Here is a 13,860-nt window from a genome sequence, read left to right on the forward strand (position 1 = left end):
GCCAGATGAAAGGACTGGGGGTCCCTGAAACGGTGTAGACTGGATTATGCAACAAGGACACCATCTGTGCCCTTAAAAGCATTCCAGAGGCTCTGGGAGGCTACCCCTCCCATGCCTGTAACACCTATTTCCAAAGCTAGAGGGTGCAAGACCCCTCTCCCAAAGGAAATCCTTTGTTTCTGCCTTCCTGAGCTCGAGCTAGTTGAGCAACAGGAGGGCAGAAACCTGTCTGTGAGGTGGCAGCAGCTTGGGATGTCTGGAAATCCTCCGAAGGCTGGTATGGCAGTTCTGGGGGTCCACTGTGGAGCCCCCAGAGTGCATGGAATCATACAACCAAGCCTAGAATTTGCATTGGAGTATAATTCCAAGATGTTAGACACCTTACATGACCATATTCGGAGTTGCCATTGTGAAGCAGGACATAGGTATTGACCTAGGTCCACTGCACACATAAAATGGCATCCCGCACTCACGAGGTACGGGAAAATGGTCCTGGATGACGTCAGGCACCTCTGTTAGTGCATGGGTGCCCCCACACACAGGTACTCTGCACCTAGCCTTCAGGGCAGAAGGCCTAACATATAGGTGATTTATAAGTGACCTGGTGCAGTGTAAATGGCAGTGAAAGTAGTTTGCAGACTGTTCCTCCTAATTCTGAAATACTGTTATTTTTCCAGTTTCATGCATTTTGCAGAGTTTTGATATAATACGGGAAACTTTTCAAAAGTGATAACTTGCAATTTTTCCACAAACCTACGCCACCCTGAGTTTCTGATTTTAAAAGGGTGTAAAAAGAGAATAGGAACAAACCTGTGTATTTCAAAATGTTAATTTACCCTTATTCAGACTTTGAAGCCCAGACACTAACATGGTTATCTTTGGAGGGTAACCTAGCTAGACATGCACTTGAATAAAGCGCTAGGAGGATTGTCAGCTAGATACCAGGGACTAAAAAAAGCTTTGTGAATGTCCATTTCTGTGTGATTCTGTCATTTGCCCAATGATGCGAATGTCCTTACCAATGATTTGATCAGACATGAGCCCGGATCTCATTAACTTCTCGCTAATAATAGTATTGATGGCCAAGAATATGGGCTGGCGGGTGGACAGTGGCTCACGCAAAGAAGTAGTTTGTCTACAGAAGGGGTTCAAAGTGCTCCTGTTTAAGCTCACCAAGGTCAATGAGGATTTAGTCCTGGAGGAAGCCTTCCAGAGCCGCGATCACCTTGTTCGGTCCGGGATATACTGACTGGTACACTGAGAGGTAACCTGGTCTACCAGAAATCTTACCGGTGGGGGAATTAGAAAGGGCGAGGAAGTAGAAGCATAGAGCAGGCCAAACATGTAATTTTATTCAAAGCCATGTTATGATATGTTAAGTTTTATATTTTCCTACACTCTGCTATATTTTATTTCGAGCTATGATATATTATACCCTCATGGTAGGCTATGCTATCTTACGTTTGTTTTATGATATGCAGTGCCATATTGTGTCATGCTATCCTGTGTTAGTCTATAGTGTTATGTTGTGTTAGACTCTGATCTTTGAGGATGTTAATTACATTTTGTCACATATATGCTATTCTAGGCTATTTTATTATTACATGATGCTATGTTTATGTTATGTCGTTTGGATATTATTAGCCCGTATCATGTCATGTTGTCAGGTCATGTGTCTTAATATATGCTACAAAACTGCATTTTTAAAATACCTGAACAAGACATGAAGCAGCAATGTACTTTTGATACTGTCTCCGTAGTGTGAAGTGTTGCTTTTGCAGAATGATTATTAATGCGCTCTCACGTAGGTAACTAGAGATAAACAAAACTTGTGTTATTTTAACTGAGGTTTGTGTAGCATTGTACGGCCGTCACTGTGTCCTCTCCGCACTGTCGCGTTCGGCTACTATCACCTGAGTCTGTTTTCTGTTTCAATGGGATCATCCGTCGTGTCGGTGTTTGTGGGTATATAAATAGCAGACCCCTCAAGGTGATCGCTTATCAGTTGCTTTGACACGGGTTCCCTAAGTGGTGCACTTGTGGGTATGGTCATGGCACGCTCATGATGCCATGCTTTTCACGAGCTTCTAGACCCAAAATGTGCAAGTCTCACATTCTCAAAATGTCCATAAAGAGGTTGTGAGTCATGTGCATCAATTAACTAAAATGCCAGGGGTAGGTGAGCGAGATCACGGAACCCTTTAACTCAAGATGACGTGAGAGGGTTGACGCCCTGTCCCATACTTAGCACCGCAAAACACCTCCTGTTTGCAGCTTTGGGGCCGATTGAAGAGCATGGAAATTGGGCTCAAAAGTCCATGTTTGCTCTCTACCCCATCCACGGGTTTCTTGACCCATGGGACCATGGATTAAAAATAGAAGCGAGATGAGAGTTAATGGATACGCAATAGGTAGCAACTATCAATTTACATCTATGCCATGAGGCTTGTCACTCTTTGGTCAAACAGGCTATCCGCTGCATTAGCATACGCTTGCATTTTTAATGTTTTCTCCTCAGTCATGCACGAACACACTGGTCACTGAATTGCTTGGTGTATGATCTTGCAGTTTCTGTAAAGAACTGAGGGCCAGATGTAGAAAGCGCAGTTTGCGCCATGCAAAAAGCCTTTTGGGATGCACATTCACAATTTGCGAGTCGGTACCGACTTGTAAATTGTGAATGCGGCTCGCAAATAGGAAGGGGTGTTCCCTTCCTATTTGCGACTCGCATCGCTATGCTAAATTGCTTTGTGACCGCGAATGCGGTCGCAAAGCAATTCGCAGTTACCACCAGTGTCAAACTGGTGGTAACCCATTCGCAAAGCGTGAATGTGAATGTTGCCCAAAATGTTTTTTCAGAGTAGGCAGTGGTCCAATGGACCACTGCCTACTCTGAAAAAACGAAACCAAATGGTTTCAGTATTTTTTTTATTTTGCAACTCGTTTTCCTTTATTTAAAAAGCAGTCACAGGCATGGAGGTCTGCTGTCTTCAGCAGGCCACCATCCCTGTGAGTGCAAGGACTCGGTATGGGGTCGCAAAATGCGACCCACCTAATTATTAATATTAATGAGATGGGTCTTTGCGACCCCATAGCGAATCGCAGACGGTGTCTGAGACACCGTTCTGCATCCGAATTTGCGATTCGGAAATTGAGAGTCGCACTGACTCGCAATTTCCGAATCGCAAAATCGGAACTTGCTACATGTGGCCCTGAGTTATTTCCTTTCCCTGAGCGGTACATGTTTAAGGGTCTAATTCATTGGTGGGGCACAGCTTGCATGAGCAGAAAAGTAAAAAACTGATGAATCCCTCTAAGAGGTGTAAGGTTGCCTCTTATGCCAGAGAAGTCCCTCTAACCAGCAAGTTCAAAAACATCGGGAAATAAACTAGCAGCATGTCCTCTATAAGTAGGTATATGTAGGTCATTCAGCTGTACCTGTTAACATACTGGCCACAAACCAGTTGCATAATTAAACATCTATATATGACAGCAGCGTTAAACGTGTTAACATCAGAGACACGAGTAAGTACTTGTGCCAGGCATCAGTTAAATCAATGGTAGAACCAAACCCCAAGACCAAGGACATTTGCAGAAGGTAGACTATTGTTTTAGTGACTGTTCTGAACTTGTCAATATCATTACCTTTCATTTTTGGGTTTGCTCTGTAATGTTTTACCCTATTCCTCACGTGTTGTCATGTCAATATCCCCTTTTTATCAACACGTATGAGATTAAATGCTTTATTGGACCCAGTGAGATTCATATTTTTAGCAGGTAGGCTACACGTTGAATTCTATGGCAAATTCGACAATGCACAGTGAATGGCTATGGCTCCAGCTTAAATTAAGCTTCCATTTCTCGAAAAGTTTTGAGTGATGGGAGGCTGCTACTCAAAGAAGTTGCAGTTCCTAAAGCTTGAATAGTTTCACTTAAGTTCTTCACTCAGACCATAATCTTAACTCTCTCACTGGACGAGCTAATGCTTTGGTGCCTTGTAATAGAGGCTGTGAGGAGTGGGTCAAAGGCCAGCAGCAGCTTGAGGTAGGGCCGGTGCTGCTGCACAGCGACTTGATGTTTAAGAAGAAAGCAGGGAACTAGACAGGTGGTGGAGACCAGGGCTCTGAAGGTGAAGAAGTTGAAGCTGTGGAAACTGAAGGGAAATTAACTGATACCAGCAATAAATGATTTTTAAATAGAACTCCATGAAAAAGGAAAAGACACAACACTTATCACAACAGGGTGACATTAAGATCACCAAAAGTGAATAAAAGTGGGCTTTTCGCAAGATCCACAAAATGTATTAATATGGGGTACCAGGAACCTGATTCTAATGGGATAGCCTCCTGGCCTTCTCAATTGAGTGAAATGTATAAATGCTGAGGTACAATACTGTTAGAAATGGGGTCTTTGGTTGACAGTCAGGTTATCCCCCTGTCCAAGCAAGGACCCTCACTCTAGTCAGGGTAAAGGAGAATCCCCCTCAGTTAACCCCACTCCCCCCCTTGGTAGCTTAGCACGAGCAGGCAGGCTTAACCTCAGAAGCAATGTGTAAAGTATTTGTACCAACACACACAGTAACTCAGTGAAAACACTACAAAATGACACAACACAGTTTTAGAAACATAGAAAATATTTATGTAAACAAAACAAAACCAAAATGACAAAAATCAAACATACACAAGTCAAATTATGAATTTTCAAAGAATAAGAGCCTTAATCCTTAGAAAACAGCGAGAATGCTGTTATTTCACAAAAGTACCTGGGTAGCGTCAAAATAAAGCCACATGGGCGAGAGTGGATCAAAAAAGGCCAAGGATGCGTAAATGTTTCACTCGCAAGTGAGACTGTGCGTCATTCCTCCTCCGATCTGGGTGGCTTGTGCCATTTTTTCTCTCCTGCAAGAGAATGATGCGTCGATCTGGGCAAGCACCTCAGGTTTGGGCAGGCTTTGCGTTGTTTTTCTGTGCCCAGCGATGTTGCGTTGAAAATCTGGTCACACGATATCACAAAATCATGTTGCGTGGGTTTTGGGTCATTATCAGCCTCCATTAGCGGGTGCTGCGTTTCTCCAGCCTAATTGCGTCAATCTTCCAGCTGCAATGCAGGTGGAGCATTGATTTCTGCTGCGAAGCCGGCGGTGCGTCGATTATCAGCCGCGTCACGGAAGGTGTGTCAAAAATTTCCCGCAAAGCGGTCTGTGCATGGATTTTCAGTCTTTGTCTGCCTACTTCACCTTTCAAAGGCCCAGGAACTGGATAGGGCAGGAGGGCAGGTGTCTCAGCAGAGAGTCCAGGTGCTGGCAGGGGAAGTCTTTGATGGCCCTGGGACTTCAACAACGAGAGGCAAGCTCAGTTCAAGCCTTGGAGGTTCTTCACAAGCAGGAATGCACAACAAAGTCCAGTCTATCCCATTTCACAGGCAGAAGCAGCAACTGCAGGATAGCTCCACAAAGCACAGTCATAGGCAGGGCAGCACTTCTCCTCAGCTCTTCAGCTCTTCTCCTTGGCAGAGGTTGCTCTTGATTCCAGAAGTGATCTAATTTTCAGGTGTTTCAGGTGCTCTTCTTATACCCCTTTCTGCCTCTGAAGTCTCTCTTGTTTGCAAAATCCTGCCTTGCCCAGGCCAGGCCCCAGACACACACCAGGGGGTTGGAGGCTGCATTGTGTGAGGGCAGGCACAGCCCTTTCAGGTGTGAGTTACCACTCCTCCCCTCCCTCCTAGCACAGAGGGCTCATCAGAATATGCAGGCTACACCCCAGCTCCCTTTGTGTCACTGCCTAGAGAGAGGTGCAAACAGCCCATCTGTCAAACTGACCCAGACAGGGAATCCACAAATAGGCAGAGTCACAGAATGGTTTAAGCAAGAACATGCCTACTTTCTAAAAGTGACATTTTCAAACACACAATCTAAAAACCAACCTCACTAAAGATGTATTTTCAAATTGTGAGCTCAGAGACCCTAAACTCCATATTTCAATTTGCTCCCTAAGGGAATCTGCACTTTATTAATATTTAAAGGCAGCCCCATGTTAATCTATGAGAGAGAAAGGGCTTGCAACAGTTAAAACCGAATTTGGCAGTATTTCACTGTTAGGACATGTAAACACATAAGTACATGTCCCACCTTTAACATACACAGTACCCTGCCCATGGGGCTACCTATGGCCTACCTTAGGGGTGCCACACATCTATGAAAAGGGAAGGTTTAGGCCTGGCACGTGGGTACACTTGCCAAGTTGGATTGCCAGTTTAAAACTACCCACACAGACACTGCAGTGGCAGATCTGAGCCATGTTTACAGGGCTACTAATGTGGGTGGCACAACCAGTGCTGTTGGCCCACTAGTAGCATTTGATTTACAGGCCCTGGGCACGTCTAGTGCACTGTACTAGGGACTTACTAGTAAATCTGATATGCCAATCATGGAAAGTTAATTACAAATATATCTTACATAGTTGCACTTGCACTTTAGCGCTGGATAACAGTAGTAAAGTGTCCAGAGTAACAAAAACAGCAAAAACAGGGTCCAGCACACATCAACAACCTGGGAAACAGAGACAAAAAGTTAGGGGAGACCACGCCAAGGATGTCAAGTCTAACAAATACAATATACATTGATGTGGAATTGGGCATTTTGAGCACAGTGCCATTTCAGATCAATCAGAAACAACAGATATTCTAGAATATTCATTCACTTGATGATGTCATTTTGGGTTCTGAGACGTTTTGTGGCATCATTCACCGGATGAAGACTGAAAGTAAAAATAATTGTCCTAGAAATTCCTTTGTGGATGGAGAAATTGCATTTTATAAACAAATCGTAATGGTTACCATTAGGTAGATAAATAGTTTCATTTTTCATTTTGTGTTCTGTAAAAGCTATACAATAGCTTTACGAATTGGACAGATTTTGGTTCAAAAGGGAATGTGAGGTAAATTAGAATCTCCCTAAAATATGCATTCGTAAAGAGTAATGGAACTTTATTTTGAAATACCAACCATTTAATTTAAAAAGCAATCATTTATTAAAAAAACAATCATTTATTTAAAAAGAATGACTCCCTGTAGGGTCCAAATTCCATGACTGCATGTTAGCAGTCAGTCGCTGGATGAATAGTAATTGTCTACAACTAAATTCGTAAAACCGAAGTCTTGCACTTTGGTACCTAAACTGCCTTCTTGTCCCCGAGCTGGTGGCCCCATGATCTGGGGGTACTCCAGTCACCAGTGAGGAAAACCCGCAATCTTGGAATTGTCTTAGAAGATAGGTTGACGTTCACTGACCAGATAAACTCAGTTACTTTATCTGCATTTTATGCACTTAAAATAATAAAGAAAATTCTTCCCTACATTCTTCGGGATTGCATAGGTTGATGGTTTCATCACTCATTCTCTCCAAACTAGATTACTGTAATAGCCTGCACGCTATACAATAGCTTCACAAATTGGACAGATTTTGGTTCAAAAGTGACTGTGAGATAAATTAGAATCTCCCTACAATATGCATTTGTAAATAGTAATGGAACTTTATTTTTAAATACCAACCATTTAATTTAAAAAGCAATCATTTACTCAAAAAGCAATCATGTGTTTAAAAAGAATGACTCCCTATAGAGTCCAAATTCCATGACTGCATGTTAGCAGTCAGTCAATGGATGAATAGTAATTGTCTATAACTAAACTCGTAAAACCTAAGTTTTGCTGTTTGTTACCTAAACTCCCTTCTTGTCCCTGAGCTGGTGGCCCCATTATCTGGGGGTACTCCAGTCCCCGGTGAAGAAAGACCGCAATCATGGAATTGTCTTAGAATATAGGTTGACGTTCACTGACCAGATAAACTCAGTTACTTCATCTACATTTTATGCACTAAAAATAATAAAGAAAATCCTTCCCTACATTCCCCGGGACTGAGGAGGTTGATGGTTTCATCACTCATTCTCTCCAAACAAGATTATTGTAATAGACTGTACGCTTGTTTGCAGCAGCAACTAATAAACAAACTACAAGTTATTTAGAACAAGGCGGGCCTGCCTTCTTTTAAACATGTTTACATTTCAGTCAGCCTCTAAGGCCTTGAGGGATCTTCATTGGCTCCCAATCAAGAAAAGTGTTATCTTTAACGTCTTATGTATTACATTTAAGACATTACACAGTTTGGCTCCCGCATTCCTGAAGGAATGTCTGGAGTGGTACACTCTATCCAGAACACTCTAGTCAGCAAAATCTAAACATCTGTGAGTCCCTAGGATTAAGAAAGCTTCTTGGGGTGGAAGAAGTTTCTGTTTTATGCTCCCAAGGAATGGAAAGCCTTACTCATGGAAATTAAGGAGTTACCCAATCTCTTGATATTCAGGAATGCCTTAAAAACTTGGCTTTTTAACCTTTAAATGTGGCTCAGTCTCTTGGTTCAGCAGTTCAGCACCAAGACACCCTCTGGTATTTGAGAGCTTTATAAGTCTACCTAACATTAATATAAAACAAGTGTGACTCAATTATTCAAATAACTAGTTGATTAGTCAAAAAGGTATTCACTTTACCAATGAAAAAATTGCTGTTAAAATTCTAAATATGGCAGAAAAAAAATCTCCAAGTAGCAATGTTGTTGTCATTCAGCAGAATGTTTTAGAGTAATTCACAATTGACACTATTCATCTTACTATGCTAATTGAACAAAGTGCTTTAAATCGTGGTTTACAGAGCTTTGCAAGGGTCTGCATTGAAGAGGCGTCGCACAGCTGAAGGGATGCGTCGGTTCCTAGATGTGATGAGGCTGTGGTGAGAGGACTTGTGTCATTGTCGGTGATACCATAGATGACGGTTTATGATGAGAAGTCCGACGTCGAGAAGACATCGCACAGTCAGGGATGCATCGGTTCTGAGGAGCTGTGAGGCTGCAATGAGGAGTCCAGCTTTGTTGTTGAGACTGCTGCCGATGAGGGATGTGAGGGTCTGTGCCGGGAAATCTTTGCACAAGTGGTGGTTTCAATGTGGCTGACGGGTAAATCGTAATCCTTTGAGTCGGGTGAACCCTCGCAGCAGAGGTGATGCGTATGTTCTGCTCAGGTTTGCACCACATAGCAGAGCTTTTAAAAGCACCTTCAGGCTCACTTTAAAGGGTCCAGGCTGGCTCCACCTCTTGTTGTTCATGGAGGCTTCACTGACGGGCCAACCGTTCACAGTGAGTCCATTTGTTGGAGTTAAATTGAACACTTTTTGATGTTATCGACACAAACATTTTCGTATTCACGGCAGCAGTCTAATTGCTGCACCGTTTCACAGAGTTGTTTGATTTAGTGGTTAGGTAAGCTTCACTTTTCACTTTTGACATGGAGTTCACATATTGGTCCTCATTGGTTACAGTTTTTAATCAAGATGAAAATGTACATTTCAGTAGAACCATTCATTATATGTCAATTTCATCATTTTTCCTTGGGCTGGTCTGGCGTCTATCACTTAGTACTGTTTTATAATGCATAGTATATTACATAAACGTATTTATATTTTAGGTTATTGTGCTCATTGGTTTGGATGAGGGTTTTATGTTAATATTTTAGAGCTGCATAGGATGCATGTGATACTGATATTGGTACAATTATACTATTTATAATTGATTAACAACATGTTGTCTACTGTTGGTTCTGACAGGACCTATATTCATGTTTTTTATATCACAGTTACCCCTGACGAACAGTTCGTCCCGAAATGCATTGGGTTGATGATATTATGTTTTTTTCTGATGAATCTTGAACACGTCACATGCTGCAGAAATAAGTTTGAAATGGCATTTTGCACAATGTGTTACTTTGTGATCACCATATTTCTAATAAGGTATTGAAGTTTGAAAAAATTAGACTAAGTTGCACACAATGGGCCTGGCACACCGCCTGGGCACCAGCTCATGTTAATAGTCATGCATGTTTTGGCCAGAGCACGCACCAGGGCTGCACACCAAAACTTCACCTTTGAGCATCTGAAAAAGGTAATTGATAATTTCATGTTTCTTATTGGTATCCATTTTATCATTCATACCATTAATATTAATATGTCAGTCCCATCCACAATTTGCACCTTATAATAGTGTTTCATAAAACAATATCTATCTTTGAAAAGGAAGTAGACACTTCAGTACATATGTTAGAAGAGCACTGCAGATTCACGTATTGTTTCAAATATTGAGCTCATTCAGTACATCAGTAGGAATCATTTATAATCACTTTAACAATGAGCAACTATAGTTTGATTTTTCGGTCGTACATGTTAAACTTATTACCCGTTAAGCTAATATCCACATATGCATTTAAATACGTCAGATGAACACTGTTTAACAGATGTTATTATGAATTTTGTGCCCGGTTCCAATGTTGTTCAAGACAATGTTTGCCATTTTCAGTGTGATTCCGCTATATTGTCAAATTACAGGCACTTGTGTACGCTTTCTTTCACTTTTAAGCATGCAGTGCATGGTGTGATATCAGTATTATGTCTATTCCTATTTTTTCATTGGGCTAGTTCCGGGACATGTGGCATATAGTAACCTCACTGAGGCCTTCATTGCGAGTTTGGCGGGCGGAAAATGCCGTCCGCCAAACTCCCACATTCAGAAGACCACTAGTGCGGAATCCTTCCCGCAGCCTGTATTACCAGTTTCCAGTTGGCCCAGTAGAAAACAACCCACATATTGACACAGCTCATAATCGAGCCGGAGGCAATGTTGCGATGCGTCAGGTGCAGCAGCACCCATCGCGCCTTTCACTGTCTGCTAAGCAGACAGTGAAAAGCATGAAGGGGCTGTCCATGGGGCCCCTGCACTGCCCATGCAAAGTGCACGGGTAGTGCAGAGGCCCCAATGGGGTCCCCGGCACCCCGTCTCCACCAGCTTTTACATGGCAGTGCAACGGCTTGCAATCCACAGGGCTGGCGGATTAAGACTGCCGCCACCACCAGGCCATCAGCTGGTAAAAAATTGGCAGTGTCGGCAGTCCAACCGTGGTGCGTTTGCTGCGGTCATAATATGGAGGCTGGACCACTGCATTGGCGACAGTCCAACTGCCACCGTTAGTTTGGTGGTCCTACGACCACCAGACTCGTAATGACGGCCTGAGTGTTCAGCAGGCAACCAGCACACCTGTTGGTTTTCATGGAGGTCTCACGGACAGGCCGACCGTTACCAGTGAGTCTATTTGTTGAAGTTAATTGAACACTTTTTTGAGTTATTGATGCAAACGTTCTTTGTATTCACAGCAGCAGTCTAATTGTTGCACCTTTTCATACAGTTGTTTGATACAGTGGTTGGATGAGCTTTGCGTTTCACTTTTGGCATGGAGTTGATGTAATGGTCCTTGTTAAAAATGGGGTCTTTGGTTGGCAGTCAGGTTACGCCCTGCCCAAGCGAAGACCCTCACTCTAATAAGGGTAAGTCACACACAATCCAAATTATCCTGCGCCCACCCTCTGGTAGCTTGGCACTGAGCAGTCAGGCTTAACTAAGAAGGCAATTGTGAAAAGTATTTTTGCAATAAATCATGCAATAGCACAGTAGAACTCCACAAAAATACACCACAAGTTGTTTAGAAAAACATATCATATTTATCTGGTAAGATGCATGTCAAAACGATCAAGATTCAATAAGTATAGGTTGAGATATCACTGTAAAAATTATATAAAGTGGCTTTAGTCTTTAAAAAGCAACAAATGTCTCTTGCAAGCGCAAAGTACCTGGTTTGCGTTCAAATTCTCTGCAAGGGACCACAGAGGAGGAGTTGCTGGAAAACGGGGAGGTGTGCGTTGATTTTTCCAGTGCACACAGATGATGTGTCGTTGAGTTTTCACACAGGGCAGGATTTGCGTCGATTTCCGACGTGCAGACTGGAATCCTCTTTGGGTTGTGGAGTTTTCGGATGCCCCGGGGAGGATGCGTTGAAATTCTGAGCGTGCAGGACGAAGTCACAGGGGCTGCATCGACCCGGTGGGTGATGCGTGAAAATTTCTGCTGCACCGCAGGTGCTGCGTTGAGTCCTCTCAGGAAGTCGGGCTGCGTCATTCCGACTTGGCTTTGTGTCGAATTACCAGTTGCAACGCTGGTGCTGCATTGTTCTCCTCTCGGGAAATCAGGCTGGGTCAATCCAGTTCGGTGTGCGGTGATTTTCTCACAGTGATGCAGGCTGTGCATCGTTTCTTGCAGGCTTTGAATCAAAAAAGAGTTATTTTGCAGGAATGAAGTCTTTTTGGTCCTGGGACTTCAGGGATTAGGAGGCAAGCTCTATCCAAGCCCTTGGAGAGGACTCCTCAGCACAGCCAGAAGACAGCAGGGCAACAGCAGGGCAGCAGTCCTTTGCAGAAAAGCAGTCAGGTGAGTCCTTTGGGCAGCCAGGCACTTCCTCTTGGCAGGTTGCAGGTTATGGTTCAGGGTTTCTTCTCCAGTGGTATCTTGTCCAGAAGTGTCTGAGTTGGTAAGGTCAGAGACCCTGCTTGAATACCCAAGTGTGCATTTGAAGTGGGGGAGACTTCAAGGAGTGGCTTAGAAGTGCACAAGGTCCCCTTTCTGTTCTATCTTGTCTGCCAGGGTCCCAGTAGGGAGTGTGGCAGTCCTTTGTGTGAGGGCAGGCTATTGTTCTTTGACATGTAAGTGTCAGGCCCTCCACCCTCCCAGCCCAGGAAGACCCATTCAATATGCAGAAGGGAGCTGTCAACTAAACCTAGCCATACGTGAATTGTAAGGCACAGAAGGATTTAAGTGCAGAGAAATGCTCACTTTCTAAAAGTGGCATTTCTAAAAACAGTAACATGAAATCCAACTTCACCAGTCAGCAGGATTTTGTATTACCATTCTGGCCATTCTAAATATGACCTTGTTACTCCTTTCAGATCAGAATCTACCACTCAAACAGTATAAGAGGGTAGTCTTATTGTTAGCCTATGAAAGGGGCAGGCCAAACAGAAGTGTAAAAGGAATTTAGGAGCTTTACACTGCCAGGTATACGTCCTGCCTTTTACCGCAATAGCACCCTGCCCTATGGGTTACCTAGGGCCCACCTTAGGGGTGACTTTTATGTAGAAAAAGGGGAATTTAAGGCTTGGCAAGTACTTTTAAATGCCAAGTCGAAGTGGCAGTGAAACTCCACACACAGGCCTTGCAATGAGAGGCTACGTATGTAGGTGGCACAATCAGTGCTGCAGGCCCACTATTAGCATTCAAGTAGTGCACTTTACTGGGGTCTTACAAGCAGATTAAATAAGCCAATTGGGTATGAACCAATGTCACCATGTTTTAGGGGAGAGAGCATATGCACTTCAGCACTGGTTAGCAGTCGTAAAGTGCGCAGAGTCCTAAAACCAGCAAAAAACAGTGTCCAAAAAGTGGAGGGAGGCAAGCAGGCAAAAAGTTAGGGGTGACCATCCTAAGGCTGTCAGGTCTAACAGTCCTCACATACGATAGTGGATATTTTTACCACATAACAAATATAACATGAGTGAACTATTTGTTTATATATAGGAGTGTTTCTTTCACCACCACACTTTTTTTGGCACGGAGCATGACTTTCTAAACACAATTGACACAAATGGGTTACATTTTTTATTCACAATGAAGATATACATTTCAGTAGAACTATTCAGTTTAAGTCATTGGTTATTTTTCCTATGGCTGGTCTGGAGTCTGTCAGTTAGTTGTGGTTCTTCATGCATGTTATACAAAAATCTATTTAGATTTTAGGTGACTGCGCTCATTGGTTGCTTTGGTCGAGGGTTTTGTGTAAATATTTTAGAGCTGTATGTCATGCATGTGATGTTGAAATTGGTATAATTAGACTGTTCATCACTGATGAATAACATGTTGTCTACTGTTGGTTCTCACATAAC

General features: G+C 43.0%; 1 protein-coding gene across 1 annotated transcript in view; it reads left to right on the top strand.

Moving 5' to 3' along the window:
* Positions 1 to 1,129: 1,129 nt before the first annotated feature.
* The window catches only part of LOC138287583 (sodium- and chloride-dependent GABA transporter 1-like), a 596,565-nt gene continuing 583,834 nt past the window's right edge, over positions 1,130 to 13,860 (top strand). Inside the window, exon 1 of the mRNA XM_069228141.1 lies at positions 1,130 to 1,264. The gene's annotated coding sequence lies outside the window, so the exon portion shown is untranslated. The remainder of the gene's footprint in view (positions 1,265 to 13,860) is intronic.

Source organism: Pleurodeles waltl, chromosome 4_1 (genome assembly GCF_031143425.1).
Source record: "Pleurodeles waltl isolate 20211129_DDA chromosome 4_1, aPleWal1.hap1.20221129, whole genome shotgun sequence".
Taxonomy (NCBI): domain Eukaryota; kingdom Metazoa; phylum Chordata; class Amphibia; order Caudata; family Salamandridae; genus Pleurodeles; species Pleurodeles waltl.